Raw genomic sequence first — 16,672 nt, forward strand, 5'->3', positions numbered from 1 at the left:
TAAGATTACTCTGATGGGAAAGAATGTAGAGGAGGAGGAATATGTGAGGGCGAAGCTGCATGGGGGACAAATTTGTGACCATAGATTAGACATATATGAATGGCTCCGGAGGCAAGACATTAACTATACTGGGATAACATGAGTAAACCGGAGAGAAAATGGTCTAAAGAGATTTTATAGATGGCACTTTAAAACTGATAAAAAGGAGGCAAGAGACTAATTTCAGATTTATGATATTGTAAGAAATTTGGAATTCCTGGTCTATATATGGAGCGGATAAGCACAATTAAAAATGGGAAAGTTACTTGCTGAACATAACAATAGAAATCATTGGTTTTGAGAGGCACAAATATACTTATAAATAATTTAATATGGTTAATATACTCATTAGCAATTCTGGCCATGTTTGCATTTTAATGGTAGATAAGCACATTTAATTATGAATTTAGAAATGTTTGTGAGGATATAATACTAGATGTTATTGATTCTAAGGCACCTATATAGAGATATTAAACATATGTGATTTATAATTTGATTATGTAGATAAGATTAGACACATATATCTTTTTGTTTTTTAGAAATTTTTGATAATTGTAAAGTATGATACTCTGATATATAATTGGATAGATAAAAATGCAGGAGAAAGAATCTATAATAATTAATTATTATAAATTTAGGACAAGATCTTATAGATGGTATTCTGAAATAGAAATCATGGATTGAGAGGCACATATATATACATAAATTAACACGGTTAATATATCTGTAAGCAATTTTGGAAATGTTGATTTTTGATGATGATAAAGTATGATACTCATATAATTGGATAGATGAAATGCAGGAGAAAAAATCTATAATAATTACTATAAATTCAGGATGTTAGATATTGAACTAAATATCTGAAATATTTATATGAAATATAATATGCATAGATGCATATGGATATAGTATGGTTTAGTATGGGAGTAGGGCAATAAGGTTTGATGTAGTCAGAATCATATAATGGATAAGACTGAATGTGAAATACCTCCCCACTTATACGTTTTTGTTTGTTCTGTATGTGTGTGTTATAAAATAAAAAATAAAAAGGGAAAAGGGGAAAAAAGTAAGCACTTTGAATTGGGCCCGAGCAGCAACCAGCAGCCAGTGTAAATTTTTCAGAACCGGGTTGATATGAGTTTGTGCTGTGGCACCACATACCAGCCGCACAGCCCGGTTGTGTGCCAGTTGCAGTCACCAGATCATCTTCAAAGGCTACCCCATGTATATCGCATTGCACTAGTCCAGTCTGCTTGTTACCAGTGCATGTGTGCCAGGCTCCGCTCATCCAGGTAAGGGCGAAGTTGATATATTCTCCACAGCTGTAAGAAGGCACCCCTGGACACCGGGTCCACCTGGACTTCCAAGGTCAGACCCGGCTCAAGGAGCACCCCCAAGCTGCAGACCCTGTCCTTTAGGGGGAGTGTAGCCCCATCTAAGGCAGGGAAATGGCCCTTTAACCTATCTGGCAGAGCACCTACCAGCAGCACTTCCGACTTGTCTGGATTGAGCCTCAGTTTATTAACCCCCATCCAGTCCATTATCAAGTCCAGGCATGACTTCAGAATGGCAACTGCCACACCTGGTTTGGTAGAGAATGAGAGGTAAAGCTGGGTGTTGTCATCATATTGCTGACTCCTCAGTCCAAACCTTCTAATGACCTCCCCCAGCGGTTTCATGTAGATATTGAATAGCATGAGGAACCCCATGATGCAACCACAATGGATCAGAGCTACTGTCCCCCAACACCACCTTCTGGACTTGATCAGCCAGGTAGGAGCAGAACCAGTGGTGGGATTCAGCAGGTTCGCACCAGTTCTACAGAACCGGTAGCTAATGTATTATTAGTTCTGCAGAACCGTTTGTTGGCCTGCTGAATCCCACCACTGATCCTGGCCAGTGGTGGGATTCAGCAGGTTCGCACCAGTTCTACAGAACCGGTAGCTAATGTATTATTGATTCTGCAGAACCGTTTGTTGGCCTGCTGAATCCCACCACTGAGCAGAACCATCATAAAACAGTGCTTCCCATTGTCATCCCAGCCAATCTGTCCAGAAGGACACCATGGTTGATGGTGCTGAAAGCCACTGAGAGGTCCAGGAGAATCAACAGGGATGTATTCCCCATGTCTTTCTCCCAGCAAAGGTCATCAAACAGGGTGACCGAGGCAGTCTCTGTCCCATAACCTAGCCTGAAAACGAATTGAAATGGATATAGATATCCATTTCATCCTTGTAGACTATTGCCCCACCTCCTCCGGGTGACCCTGGTGTTGGGCCAAGTACCCAGGGGGACACAACTGAGATAGAGGAATTCCTCCTTCTTCTCCCACCCAGGTCTCAGTAATGCAGGCCAGGTTGGCCCCTCTCATCCAAAATTAAATCATGAATGAGGGTGGTCTTATTTTTTGCCAACCTGGCATTTACCAACAGTACCATGTGGCCTGAGGGGTGGCTGATATGGTTACCTAGTACTGTTTGGCTGGGAATAGAGCTAGAAAAGGGGGTAGGTGTAAAGCATCTAACCTCCTTTCTCCTATGTGGGCATGCTCTACTCCTACTGCCATATCTTCCCCGGCCATATGTCATTTCTATTGGTTGCCCCAGAGGCCCCTCAATACTCCCTCCTAATTTCCAAGCTTATTCCCCAGTCAGTTCCCTCAGGGAATCTGGCAGCCAGAAGCAGCTCAGCCACAGTCTCGCTGTCTCTCACACAGTGACCTGTAGAAGGCAGATGGTATTTGGCTCCCCTGAGCATGGGAATGCTGGTCCATTAGGGCCCTGAAAGCAACTCCAACTTAAAGGCTTCTTCTCCCCCTGAGCCATGTGGCTGATGTTAACTTTCTAAGGAGGTTATTAGATAAATATATATATTAATGGAAAATGGAGGTAATAAAATTGAGCAAATTGCACTAACATATACATTTTCGTTACCCCATCATTATTCCATGACTAGTTTGATCGCACATTCACTTAGGGGATAATATTGGGAAAAGGAATTTAGTAATGCCTGCCTCTCATTTTTATTCTGCTATTTTAATCCCAAGTACAGTTTCTATAGCTACCCCATCATCACTGCCACAATAGAAAAGCAATTGTTCAAGTACAGGGCACAGCAGACAAGGGCCTAATATAGTTATTATGAAGACAGGTCAATTCAACACTTCAAGCAACACTTTAAAACACATGCACTGTACAAAGATGACAGGAAATATGTAATGGTTAGATTTTTCTTTACGTCCAATTCCTCTCTGCAGCTCAATCTGGACATCATGTGATTATTATCTACTTGTACTTTTTTGGTTCAGATACATTAAAAACCAATTACAGGCATACTGCCTAATAAAATAACTGTTAAAATTAGATATAAACACATGTTTCTGTGACACATGATGTATAAATGTAATGACATGAGACACCATTCATTTCCATGAACAAATACTTTGCTTCCAGTACTGAAACAGGGGTGATTGTCTATCTAGCGCTAACCAATTATTCCTTTCAGCCGTTGAAATTAAAAGAAAACTCTGCATCTCTGCTTAGTGTTCTAACCTTCTCTTTTGTCAGTTGGTGGCACTAGTTTTGTTGCTGTTGATCTGTTCAGCTGGTTCCTAATACGTATGCACCAAAGAAAGCAATATATACGTGCGTGCCTGCTGACAGAGGGAACAAGAGACCATCTGCCGGCCACAGCCCACTGGGTGAGAGGCAGTGGAACTGTGGTCGGGCCCCTGTTGGATGCCAGCCCTTTCTCAAGGGAGCTGGCTCAACCTTCCCCTGTGCTGGCAGGATCAGGCCCTGCTGCTCCCGGCTGCCTCATCCCCTACCAACACCGGCCACCTGGCCCAGGGGGAGAGAAAGGTTTTAACCGGAGCTTCCTTTGGGACCTGACCGGACGAGCGTGCCTGCTGACAGAGGGAACAAGAGACCATCTGCCGGCCACAGCCCACTGGGTGAGAGGCAGTGGAACTGTGGTCGGGCCCCTGTTGGATGCCAGCCCTTTCTCAAGGGAGCTGGCTCAACCTTCCCCTGTGCTGGCAGGATCAGGCCCTGCTGCTCCCGGCTGCCTCATCCCCTACCAACACCGGCCACCTGGCCCAGGGGGAGAGAAAGGTTTTAACCGGAGCTTCCTTTGGGACCTGACCGGACGAGCGTGCCTGCTGACAGAGGGAACAAGAGACCATCTGCCGGCCACAGCCCACTGGGTGAGAGGCAGTGGAACTGTGGTCGGGCCCCTGTTGGATGCCAGCCCTTTCTCAAGGGAGCTGGCTCAACCTTCCCCTGTGCTGGCAGGATCAGGCCCTGCTGCTCCCGGCTGCCTCATCCCCTACCAACACCGGCCACCTGGCCCAGGGGGAGAGAAAGGTTTTAACCGGAGCTTCCTTTGGGACCTGACCGGACGAGCGTGCCTGCTGACAGAGGGAACAAGAGACCATCTGCCGGCCACAGCCCACTGGGTGAGAGGCAGTGGAACTGTGGTCGGGCCCCTGTTGGATGCCAGCCCTTTCTCAAGGGAGCTGGCTCAACCTTCCCCTGTGCTGGCAGGATCAGGCCCTGCTGCTCCCGGCTGCCTCATCCCCTACCAACACCGGCCACCTGGCCCAGGGGGAGAGAAAGGTTTTAACCGGAGCTTCCTTTGGGACCTGACCGGACGAGCGTGCCTGCTGACAGAGGGAACAAGAGACCATCTGCCGGCCACAGCCCACTGGGTGAGAGGCAGTGGAACTGTGGTCGGGCCCCTGTTGGATGCCAGCCCTTTCTCAAGGGAGCTGGCTCAACCTTCCCCTGTGCTGGCAGGATCAGGCCCTGCTGCTCCCGGCTGCCTCATCCCCTACCAACACCGGCCACCTGGCCCAGGGGGAGAGAAAGGTTTTAACCGGAGCTTCCTTTGGGACCTGACCGGACGAGCGTGCCTGCTGACAGAGGGAACAAGAGACCATCTGCCGGCCACAGCCCACTGGGTGAGAGGCAGTGGAACTGTGGTCGGGCCCCTGTTGGATGCCAGCCCTTTCTCAAGGGAGCTGGCTCAACCTTCCCCTGTGCTGGCAGGATCAGGCCCTGCTGCTCCCGGCTGCCTCATCCCCTACCAACACTGGCCACCTGGCCCAGGGGGAGAGAAAGGTTTTAACCGGAGCTTCCTTTGGGACCTGACCGGACGAGCGTGCCTGCTGACAGAGGGAACAAGAGACCATCTGCCGGCCACAGCCCACTGGGTGAGAGGCAGTGGAACTGTGGTCGGGCCCCTGTTGGATGCCAGCCCTTTCTCAAGGGAGCTGGCTCAACCTTCCCCTGTGCTGGCAGGATCAGGCCCTGCTGCTCCCGGCTGCCTCATCCCCTACCAACACCGGCCACCTGGCCCAGGGGGAGAGAAAGGTTTTAACCGGAGCTTCCTTTGGGACCTGACCGGACGAGCGTGCCTGCTGACAGAGGGAACAAGAGACCATCTGCCGGCCACAGCCCACTGGGTGAGAGGCAGTGGAACTGTGGTCGGGCCCCTGTTGGATGCCAGCCCTTTCTCAAGGGAGCTGGCTCAACCTTCCCCTGTGCTGGCAGGATCAGGCCCTGCTGCTCCCGGCTGCCTTATCCCCTACCAACACTGGCCACCTGGCCCAGGGGGAGAGAAAGGTTTTAACCGGAGCTTCCTTTGGGACCTGACCGGACGAGCGTGCCTGCTGACAGAGGGAACAAGAGACCATCTGCCGGCCACAGCCCACTGGGTGAGAGGCAGTGGAACTGTGGTCGGGCCCCTGTTGGATGCCAGCCCTTTCTCAAGGGAGCTGGCTCAACCTTCCCCTGTGCTGGCAGGATCAGGCCCTGCTGCTCCCGGCTGCCTCATCCCCCTCTCAACATGAGCTACATGGCTGGGAGGGAGAGAAGGGGCTTTAGAAAAGTTTTGTTTTATATATGTTTTAAATGTTTTTAAATTGTTATTAATTGCCATCAATGAAGAAGAGACCCACAGTGGATCTAATGGAACAGGAAGGGGGGAGGGTGTTGGAGGGGGCAGCCATTGAGGTGGTGCTGGGTAGGGGAAGGAATGGCGGTGGGGGTAGGACATGCCCGCGTAGGAGAAGAGAGGTTAGATATCTTACATCTATCCCCTCTTCTAGTTCTACCCCCAACCAGATGGTATCAGGCGACCATATCAGCAAACCCTCGAGCCACACGGTGCTGTTGATGAACGCCAGGTCAGTACAAAATAAAACTGCCCTCATCCATGATGTAATTCTGGATGAGGGGTCTGACCTGGCGTGCATTACTGAGACCTGGGTGGGAGAGGAGGGTGGTGTTCCCCTCTCCCAGCTATGTCCGCCTGGGTACTCAGTCCAGCACCAGGGTCGCTCAGAGGGTCGGGGAGGGGGAGTTGCTATAGTCTATAGGAGCTCTATCTCCTTGACCAGGCTTCCTGTCCCTTTGAGAGGAGGTCTCGAGGGCCTGTATTGTGTGTTGGGCTCGCGAGACAGGTTAGGGATTCTGTTGGTGTACCGCCCACCCTGCTGCGTACCAACAGTCTCCCTGCCTGAGCTGACAGAGGTAGTCTCGGACCTGATGTTGAGGACTCCCAGGCTGTTGGTGCTGGGGGACTTCAACATCCATGCCGAGGCTGCCTTGACTGGGGTGGCTCAGGACTTCATGGCCACCATGACAACCATGGGGCTGTCTCAATGTGTCATCGGTCCGACGCATGAGAAGGGCCACACCTTGGACCTGGTTTTCTCAACGGGACTGGAAGATGGTGGTTTGGATGTGGAGGGGCTGGTCGTGACCCCATTGTCATGGTCAGACCACTTCCTGGTCAAGTTCAGTCTATTAGCGTCTTCTTCCCTCTGCAAGGGTGGGGGATCTATTAAGATGATCCGCCCTCGGAGACTAATGGATCCAGATGGATTCCTGAATGCTCTGGGGGATTATCCGTCTGATATGGTCGGCGCTCCTGTCGAAGCTCAGGTCACCCTATGGAATAGGGAGATGACCTGGGCAGTTGACACGATTGCGCCTAAGCGTCCTCTCCCTGCTCGCCGAGCCCAGACAGCTCCTTGGTATACTTCTGAACTGCGGGCGATGAAGCGAGAGGGGAGACGGCTGGAGCGCAGGTGGAGGAAATCCCGCTGGGAGTCCGATCGAACACGACTTAGAGCCCATTATCGGGCCTATTTCGTGGCAATACGGCTGGCGAAACGGCAATATTTCTCCAGCCGTATTGCTTCCTCAGAATGTCGTCCAGCAGAGCTGTTTCGGGTGGTCCGGGATCTTCTTCAACCGGGAAATCCGGTGGAGGTCCCGGACTGCTCATCAGCTCGCTGTGATGAGTTTGCTATACATTTTGAGGGGAAAATCGCTCAGATTCGCAGTGGGTTGGACTCCACAGTTACTGCAGAATCAGAGGATGTGTCCAGTGCGCCGTGCTTAGGTCCAGTATTAATGGATGAGTTTCAATTGTTGAGACCTGATGATGTGGACAGGGTGCTTGGATCTGTCCGTTCTACCACCACTCCGCTCGACCCTTGCCCATCCTGGCTAATTGGAAGATCAGCCAGGGGGGTTCGCACCTGGGTCCAGGAGGCCGTGAATGCCTCTCTGAGAGAGGGAGTGGTCCCTACCGCCTTGAAAGAGGCGGTGATTCGACCACTCCTTAAAAAGCCTAACCTGGACCCAAGGCTGGTGGTCAACTACCGACCAGTGGCGAACCTCCCTTATTTGGGCAAGGTGTTGGAGCGGGTTGTGGCCGGGCAACTCCAGGCGCTGCTGGATGAAACGGATTTTCTGGATCCATTTCAATCGGGTTTCAGGCCGGGTTTTGGTACAGAGACTGCCTTGGTCGCCCTGTACGATGACCTTTGCCGGGAGAGAGACAGGGGGAGTGTGACCCTGTTGATACTCCTGGACCTCTCAGCGGCTTTCGACACCATCAACCATGGTGTCCTTCTGGATAGGCTGGCTGGGTTGGGAGTTGGGGGCACTGTTCTACAGTGGTTCCACTCCTTCCTGGCTGACCGTGTCCAGAGGGTGGTGCTGGGGGACAGTTGCTCTGCCCCATGGCAGTTATGTCATGGGGTTCCTCAGGGCTCAATACTGTCCCCCATGCTGTTCAACATCTACATGAAACCGCTGGGAGAGGTCATCAGGAGGTTTGGGCTGAGGAGTCAGCAATATGCTGACGATACTCAGCTCTACCTCTCGTTTTCCACCAATCCAGGTGAGGCAGTTTCTGTGCTGAACTCGTGTCTGGACCTGATAATGGACTGGATGAGGGTTAATAAATTGAAACTCAATCCAGACAAGACGGAAGTGCTGTTAGTGGGTGCTTCGCCGGACAGGCTGGAGGGCCATTTCCCCGCCCTGAATGGGGTTACACTCCCCCTAAGGGACAGGGTCCGCAGCTTGGGGGTGCTCCTGGACCCCAGTCTAACACTGGAAGCCCAGGTGGACTCGGTGGCCAGGGGCGCCTTCCTTCAGCTGCGGAAATTATACCAGCTACGGCCCTACCTGGACGAGCGGAGTCTCATGACAGTCACACATGCACTGGTAACATCCCGCATAGATTACTGCAATGCGCTTTACGTGGGGCTGCCTTTGAAGACGGTCCGGCGATTGCAACTGGTCCAGAATCGAGCTGCGCGGCTGGTGAGTGGTGCAGCTGCCACGGAACATATCAAGCCGATTCTGTATAAGTTACATTGGCTACCAGTTGCTGCCCGGGCCCAATTCAAAGTGCTTGTTTTGACATATAAAGCCCTAAACGGCTTGGGCCCTGGATACCTGAAGGACCGCCTCCTTCCATATGAACCTACCTGGCAGTTAAGATCTAGCCAGGGGGCCCTTTTGAAAGAGCCGTCCCTTAAGGAGGTAAGAGGGACGGCTTGTAGACAAAGGGCCTTTTCGGCAGCTGCCCCCAGACTATGGAATGCCCTCCCGACTGAGATTCGTCTGGCGCCGACGCTGATGACATTTCGGCGCCAGGTCAAAACCTTCCTGTTCCAGAAGGCTTTTAATTGAAATTATATTAGCTGTGGGTCTGATGGCAATTTTAATTGTATTTTAATTGTATTTTAATTATTTTATCTTTTGCTATATTGAATTTTAATTATTGTAAGCCGCCCAGAGACCTCTGGGTAGTTTGGGCGGCATATAAATTGAATAAATAAATAAATAAATAAATAAATAAATAAATATACAAGTCTGTAATTTCAAAAAACTGTAAGTGAAGAAACAAATGTATTCTTTCTTCTACAGATGTCTCAGAGTGAGTTATTAAGATGTGCCGGTTAATGAGAAAGGGATGGACTCTAAGAAACTTGCAGCTATTCTCCACTGTGGATCTCTATACTTCTACTTTATAGCAAAAAGAAAATGTTACCAGAAACTGAAAAGTCTGCAACAGTTTGAGACCTTGAATATAATAACTGATGTCATGGTTTATTCTTTCTTCTTCTGTTCTCACATAGTTACTACTTTTGATGTCTGACCAAAGTTTATTTAATATGACTAACAAAGTCATAATATTGTTGAAACCTACACTTATTGTATGCACATTCCATACATGCACATCTTAAAAAACCCTGGGTCAGGGCATAGAACCCTGCTAGGTTTTAGTGAGTCTCAGAAAATCCATTGGTGCATGCTTCTGCCAGCTCTAGTTTCGACCTCTACTTTTGCCAGAACTGCATTTCAGATTATCTATATTTAAATTGAGGTGTAACAATATAAAGACAAAGGGAAAGACAACAGGGGATCAGCACACGTTTGATGAAAGGGGAAAATGCTTTCAGGCGCACTAAAATCAGTGGTTCCCTTTTGCAGTTAATTAGATTTTTCTCAGCAATCAGCAGACATGAAGCATGCAGGTGTTCCTTTTAGCAATGCAGGTATTTTGCACCTTTGGGCCACCTTCTTCCATTTTGGAAAGCAGTGGCATACTGTTCAATAATGAACACACATTTCTAAGATTTTGTGCTGTCTTAGTTTTGAAAGAACAGAACTTCTAAGGAAAGAACTTCCATGAAACAAGAGGCATTTTACCTTTCTTTTTTTTTTCACAGCTGGTGCTCCCATATAATTGAGAAAATAAAAATATTAGAAGAGAAAGATCAGCTATATCAAGGCAGCAAGGTCCAGGGATGCAAGGCAGGCACCACCAGGCAAGGCAGGAATAATAACACAACCAGAAACCTTCATTGCTGAGGCAAAGGTCTGTGGGGAAGGCCAGTTCTCATATAGCCCAGTCCTCGTGCCCCAGGTGGCACAAGGAAGTGGCCCAGTCCTGCAATCCTTAGAGCAGTTCTCCCCAGACAGATGGGGCTGATCCTGCCTGCACCAAGGTTGCCAGGTTCCGGCATGGCCCCAGTCCCGACAGCGTGCATTGGACACCTACATACCATATACACTAGATGCTAATTTTGAAAGGCTTGTTAAAATTCATTGGGTTGCAACCACATTGAGGTGCCTAAGATTTATATGTTCATCAGAGGAAACAAAGCAAGGGAGTGCAAAAGCTATGAGTGAAAAAAAGAGCCTGCTTTGGTTTAAGAAGTATGCATCACACAAGAAAAAGCCGGTGAAGCTGAGCAGGGCTGTGTGATACACTAAAATATTAGCATGATCTAAGGTTATCAGAATCTGTAAAGCACTGATTGCCCAGGTGAAAAAGAGGACAGGGTTTTCCTATCTTTCATAGTTGTGAAGAGAAGAAGAAGGAAATCAGCAAATGTAACTTGCATTAAAGGCACACCTGCTGAGATATCTTCTTTTTCTAAGCAACCATTACAGGTACAAGAACCCTTTCTTCTTTTTCATCCAGTGCCCTAGGAAAAAGTCTTGTGAATGAATCAAAAGGCTGAGACCAATTTATAGGTGATTGTTTAGTTATGGGGGATACCGAGTGCAACCCAGTTTACACTGAAGAAACCACGTATCTGGTTGTTGTGGGTTTTCCGGGCTCTTTGGCTCTGTTCTGAAGGTTGTTCTTCCTAACGTTTCACCAGTCTCTGTGGCCGGCATCTTCAGAGAACAACACTCTGTGCTCTGGTGTGGTTGGCTTTGGGAGTGCAGTATTTATGGCTGTGAGATGGGCCTTTGTCTTTTTCTGTAGATGGGTGATTAGTGTGTATTGTTGTGCTAAGGAGAAGAGATTATCTGTTCCTGTGGTTGATGGCTGTCATTAGCTGGCCTTTTGTGTGTAGTGATCCCTTGTCCTTGTGGCTGGGTGGAGTTTGTTGACCTTTTGTACGCTGTATTTTTGAGAGCTGGGAGCCAAGTTTTGTTGAGCTTCACACTTTCCTCTTTTCTGTTGAAGTTTTGCTGGTGCTTGTGGAGAAGAACATAATGAGAAGAACATCTTTCTTTGGTGTCAGTTCTAGAAGGTGTTGTAAGTCTTCATAGAACTGGTCAATTTCAGCCTCTTCAGCATTGGTGGTTGGTGCATAAACTTGGATTACTGTGCTGTTGAAAGGTCTCCTTTGGATTCTTATTGAAATCATTCTATCATTTTTTAGATTATATCCCAGTACAGCTTTTCCCACTCTTTTGTTGACTAAGAGGGCTACTCCATTTCTTCTACGGGATTCTTGCCCACAATAGTAGATATGATAATCGTCTGAATTGAATTCGCCCATTCTTATCCATTTTAGTTCAGTGATGCCCAGGATGTCAATGTTTATTCTTGCCATCTCCTGTTTGTTTGTTTGTTTGTTTGTTTGTTTGTTTGTTTGTTTGTTTGTTTTATATCCCGCCTATCTGGTCGGATTAGGACCACTCTAGGCGGGTAACAACATAAAATAATACAATACATATATATAAAACTATTTTTGCATAGCAGAAATATTAAACAAGATGGGAAAAACAATAGGAAAGGGAAAGAAAAAGGCATCAGGAATTATCTGATGGGAAGGCCTGCCGAAACATCCATGTTTTTAATTTATTTTTAAATATTTAAATATTTAAAATAAACCATTTTTACCTTGTTTTAATTGCTCTACTCTTCTCTGAGATCATAAGATATGGGACAGAATACAAATGTAATATATACACACACACACTTTTGCCTGTCAGCAGAAAGACAATAAAGAAGTAGCCAACCTAGCTGTCCATGGCAGGGAAATCCAGAACCTTGAAATAGCTATTGAAAAGAATCTATGCCCTAACCCTATGTGCCATTAAAGATAGCAAGATTGTTTGACCACATCCAGCTTACCAAGGTTCATAGATCTTACATTCCAGATTCCTATGCAGTATTTTCATTGCAGCATCAGACTTTCCTTTCACTTCCAGGTGCGTCTGCAGCTGAGCATCCTTTTGGCTTTGGCCCAACCACTTCATTAGCTCTGGAGTTACCTGTACTTGTCCTCCACTCTTGCTCAGTAGCATGTTGGACGCCTTCCAACCTGAATGCACAATGGTATATTCCACCATTTTTAATCTTCCACCATCATATCTTTTAGCCTTTTGTTTCTGTCTGTGGAGTTTTCTGGACAAAGATACTGGAGTGGCTTCCCAGTTCCAGCTCCAGGTGGATCGCATTTAGTCAGAACTCTCCACTCTGACCTGTCCATCTTGGGTGTCCCTGCACAGCATGGCCCATAGCTTCTCTGAATTACTCAAGCCCCTTCGCCACAACAAGGCAATAATCCATGAAGGGGAAGACATAGTTAGCTACTATTCACTACCTAATGTTTTCTGAAAAGGTGGAATATACCATTGTGCCTTCACATGCACATACCCTTGCACCCCCACACACATCCAAAGGAGGTCCTTAAGGAAATCTGGGCATGCATTTAGGAGGAAAATGCAGAAGGACCATCTGAAGAGGAATGACTCTTCTATATGTCATTCCTCTGCTTTTTCAGAAAAAGAACAAGCAATAGCTGTGTGATCCTTTACACAATCCAAAAGAAGAGGTGATACCTTCATTTAGACTGCTAAAAATCAAACATTCAACACAAGCTTCCATGAATAAAATTTACTTCCTCAGGCATATGGTAGAAAAATCAAGGTTCCTTAATTACAGGGCATGGGGAGGAAGGCCACATAGGGAATCAGACATCCTCATCCTAAAGCTTGGATAAATTTGTGTTAAATCACCAAGTAGTAAATAGCCAAAGTTGAATTAATTTTAAATTATTATTTTTCTTTTGCAAGTAGATGTTATTCTCAGTTGCAGTCCAGTTCTTCAGGGTTCTGGATTGCATCAAGACTCTCTAAATGTAATGCAAGCTGTCTTTCCCAGACTGTCATTCTCAATTTGAAGAGTTCAGTCATAGAGAGGAATGGATTATTGTGTTCCACCAAGCTAATACATTCATTATGAATGGCTGAATAAAGTTGTGTTTGGATTCAGTATACTTATCAACGATATGTCTGTATCTCCCAACCTTTTAGAAGCCAGTCTCCAGTCCTTTCTAATGTGAAGGGTATGTTTCATCCCACTACCAACAACTTGCCACCATAGATACAAACAGTCTACGAATTATGGAAGTATACGAAATATAGATAAAATTAAACACAGATTAAGACTCTAGGATAATTAGAGTATTTTTGACCAGAAGCAGACTACTTCAATAGCATTATCTTGGTCATTTGCTAGATCTTCTTTTGTACATGTGGTAGGGCATAAATTGCACGCACTTGAGTGCTGTATTGATTGAATTTCTCCACAGTCACGGAAAATTCATCCAGTACTCAAGTAGCCCCATTTAACTTGATTATTGGTCGTTGTGGGTTTTCCAGGCTGTTTGGCCATGTTCTGAAGGTTGTTCTTCCTAACGTTTCACCAGTCTCTGTGGCCGGCATCTTCAGAGGACAGCAACCTGTGCTCTGGTGTCCTCTGCTGTCCTCTGAAGATGCCGGCCACAGAGACTGGCAAGGAAGAACAACCTCCAGAACAGGGCCAAAGAGCCCAAAAAACCCACAACAACCATTAGATCCTGGCCTTGAAAGCCTTCACAAATAACTTGATTATTCTTTGATCTTCCTGCTTCACTTTGAAGTCTATTAAATGACTTCCAGATGGTCCAGCTAGAGTCTTCTCCTGATGGGAGGCACTTTTCAGCATTCCACCATTTGGCAAGGTGTGCTGTTTTTGTTCTCCATAGGTTTAGCCCAGCTGCTTCTGGCTTAATATTTAAAGCTTGGGATGTGTGCAGAAAACCTTCTGTTGATTTTAGCCACCTAGGGGGTTGGTGTCCATGAAGTGGAATGGGTTTGGTGCTGTATTCCCTTATTTCATTCATTACCACTACCATTGGGAGTGGGATTTCAGGGGGAAAAGAGTGGCTGGGATTGGGGTGGGTAAGTGGCATTTTACTGAGTGAAACAGTAAAGGGTTGGTGTATAATCTACTGGGAATGTGGTTCATGGGAAAATCTTATCCAGAAGAGATTAAAATTCAACTTTAAAAATCAGAGGACCTGATATGAGACAGGAGTTATGTATTTTGTTTGTTGACAGATATAGTAGAAATACCTTTCTAGATAGAAATTGTTGTTACACAGTATAATGTATTTTTCCCTCAAACATATGACAGTGTCCATGCAAGTACAGTGATTACCCACATACGCACTTAATGTATGAATAAGTTACCAATTGTAGTTTATGGATCACACCTTCATTTCAAATTGTAAGAGCCTATTTCAAGCCATTCCTTCTTGCATCATTCATCTTGTTGAGAATGGCCCATCAAAGAGAAACCTTTTTATGCATATTGCATAGAGCTACTGGGGACGGTCTATGACCTACCCTCTTATTTCTGTCTGACAGATGTATTTCTTCATAAAGATTATTATCTCCTCCTTTTCCCCATTTTCCATCACTATTACGCTCTCTGTGTGATGCTCTGTAAAGCAAAATCATATTTCTTCCGGCAATCACTTTGCTTTCCTTCATGCAATAGTTTTCTAACCAGGAGGAGGTATACCAAATGCTTTTTACATATGCAAAGGAAACATATATTATTTTCAGGACTAGGGTTTTATCAGCTGTATAACAATGAGCACCCTTATGCTACAGGATGAGAGAAAACTGCTCAAGATTTTCCAATTAAATCAAAGACCTTTTTGATGCATACTCATTTGCCTTCAAACACAGATATAAAATGCAGGGACAGCACAACATGCCAAAAAAAAAAACCATACCCCCCCCCCCATGTTTATTTGCAGCAGATACACAAACTGAATGCATTTCTATTCTTCAGGAGTATGGATATCTAATATATTGAGTCTGAAACAGCTGAAGACTGCATCAAGCAAAAAGGGAAGATAAACCAAACCACCCTGCAATAAGCAACAAACATTCCATCTAGCTAGGTTTACTGCTTCTTCTGAACAAGAGGGAATCACTTGCAAACAGCCTTCATATGATATTTCTGGCTGACACGCTTAATTTAGAGAACCAAAAGATTTAGAAATATGTTTTTTGAGAGAAAATATATTTAAAATACACATAAGCATATTTTTTTAATTACACATTAATGTAGAAACAAAATGGGAGGGGGAATGAGCATATACAAAAGAGACAAGTACTTGTTCCTTATTACTCCCTGTTCAGGTATTTGTTTCTGTACTGTAGTGGAAGGTGCTCTGGACAAATGCTCCAAACCCAAATCTTCACACCCACTCTCTCTGTGTTAGCATGGGAGGGGGGGGGTAATGAAAAGCAGTTGCTAACCCATGTGGCTGAACGCCATCAGTGATCTCTCTGGAATCAGAATCCCTGATAAAGCAGGAGTTCTAAAGCATGAAGCTCTGAAATGAATTATTTAAGCATTGTTACAGTTCCTTTTCGTGTTGTGCTGCAGGTTAAACCGCAGAAACCTCTGTGCTGCAAGGTCAAAAGACCAGCAGTTGTAAGATCGAATCCATGCAACGGCGTGAGCTCCCGTCGCTTGTCCCAGCTCCTGCCAACCAAGCAGTTCGAAAGCATGTAAATGTGAGTGGATAAATTGGTACCACCACAGTGGGAAGGTAATGGTGTTCCGTGTCTAGTCACACTGGCCACGTAACCACAGAAGCTGTCTATGGACAAACACTGGCTCTACAGCTTGGAGACGGGGATGAGCACCGCACCCTAGAGTCGGACACGACTGGACTAAATTTCAAGGGGAACCTTTACCTTTACCTTACTGTTCCTTTTTAGACCATCTCTACCAATATGGGAAAGTTAAGAGTAAGCCAAGTAAGGTTGTAGTGCATATCTTGGCAACTTCTAATAGTGTAGCTAAGTGAATGCTATACTTCTGTCTATTCTCCAGATAGTCCATCCTTTTCTTATTAACTGGCACTAACAGTCTCAATAACTCACTCTGAGACATTCTCCAGAGAAAGGATAAGCTTAATTTAGGCACTGTTCCCTCAAGCTGCTGAGAAAGAATAAAAATGTTTAGTTACGTACTTACAGTTGTGAACAGATCTACAGCAAACTGACTAATAAACTACTAACTGATTTCAACAGACAAAAGAGAAGGGAAAAGAAGACTCAGCAGAGAGGCTGAGCTCTCTTTACATTTCAAGGCAGAAAGGAATGATTGATTCTCGACTGGACCCCAGTCCAGAAAGGTCCCTCCCAGTTACTCAAACCACAGACAGCATATGAAGTTGTAGAAACTCCAACACTTATTTGTCTTTATTTCAGACTGGACTTTCTCG

The 16,672-nt window shown here is 46.0% G+C and overlaps 1 long non-coding RNA gene across 1 annotated transcript in view; it reads right to left on the bottom strand.

Annotated features, from left to right (window-relative positions):
• LOC144588155 (uncharacterized) overlaps nt 1-11,644 on the bottom strand; it is a 33,660-nt gene extending 22,016 nt beyond the window's left edge. Inside the window, exon 1 of the long non-coding RNA XR_013543526.1 lies at nt 10,059-11,644. This is a non-coding gene — a long non-coding RNA (uncharacterized LOC144588155). The remainder of the gene's footprint in view (nt 1-10,058) is intronic.
• Nucleotides 11,645-16,672: the final 5,028 nt, after the last annotated feature.

This window comes from Pogona vitticeps, chromosome 3, assembly GCF_051106095.1.
Source record: "Pogona vitticeps strain Pit_001003342236 chromosome 3, PviZW2.1, whole genome shotgun sequence".
Lineage (NCBI taxonomy): Eukaryota > Metazoa > Chordata > Lepidosauria > Squamata > Agamidae > Pogona > Pogona vitticeps.